This window comes from Gadus macrocephalus, chromosome 13, assembly GCF_031168955.1.
Source record: "Gadus macrocephalus chromosome 13, ASM3116895v1".
NCBI lineage: Eukaryota > Metazoa > Chordata > Actinopteri > Gadiformes > Gadidae > Gadus > Gadus macrocephalus.
In genome coordinates this window covers 19,157,362-19,158,291 of record NC_082394.1, presented here as the reverse complement: position 1 = coordinate 19,158,291, position 930 = coordinate 19,157,362, and the positions used below count along the sequence as shown (strand labels likewise).

Below are 930 nucleotides of genomic sequence, written 5' to 3'. Positions count from 1 at the left end.
ATCTATCTATCTATCTATCTATCTATCTATCTATCTATCTATCTATCCATCTATCCATCTATCCATCTATCTATCTTTCTCTCTATCCATCTATTTGTCTATTTACGTTACATCTAACATTCAAAGTATGAGGTGTGTGCGTGTGCGTGTGCGTGTGTGTGTGTGTGTGTGTGTGTGTGTGTGTGTGTGTGTGTGTGTGTGTGTGTGTATGTGTGTGTGCACGTGTGAACATGTGTGCAAACATGCGTGTCTCCATGGAAACAAAACAGAAATTCATTCGATCTTGCTCTATATTTCTCTCAATGTCTTTCTTCCAACCCTAGTCTTCCATTTATGTATTTGTGTGTGTGTGTGTGTGTGTGTGTGTGTGTGTGTGTGTGTGTGTGTGTGTGTGTGTGTGTGTGTGTGTGTGTGTGTGTGTGGTGTGTGGTGTGTGGTGTGTGTGTGTGTTTGTGTTTGTTTGTGTTTGCATATATGGGGTGTGGTGTGCGTGTTACGGTGTATGTGTGTGTAACGGTGCGGCCGCCCGTTACCACAGGCAATGGACACAAACAGGACTGACACCGGGATTTACAAGTACCCTTTTATTTAACACACACAGAACATTCAAACACTTTCATGACGCCACCTGCAACACACAAAAAACATACGTTATGAGGAAGCCGGTCAGGGGACACGGTACAAACAAGGACATCGTAAAAACACTCACGTTACGGTTGCGCTGGCTTCCGGGTGCCGGGGGCTGCGGGAGGACCCGACGTGAAGTCCGGAAGAACATTTGTGCGGTGTGGGGGTGACGTCAGACGGGCGAGACCAAGTGTGTGGGAAGAGAGGGGTGTGTTGGGGTACTTGGGGAATATTTAAGGTGTCAGGGAAGTAGGGGGTAAGGATGGGGTTTAGACAAATAGGTCTGTAGTAAGGTGGGTAACT

At 46.6% G+C, this 930-nt stretch overlaps 1 long non-coding RNA gene across 1 annotated transcript; it reads right to left on the bottom strand.

The window, feature by feature from the left end:
• Window positions 1-569: 569 nt before the first annotated feature.
• LOC132470844 (uncharacterized) lies at window positions 570-917 on the bottom strand. Its single transcript, XR_009528718.1, has 2 exons — window positions 710-917; window positions 570-628 (listed from the first exon to the last, which is right to left on the bottom strand). It is a non-coding gene; the product is annotated as an uncharacterized LOC132470844 (long non-coding RNA).
• Between the last annotated feature and the right edge of the window lie 13 nt (window positions 918-930).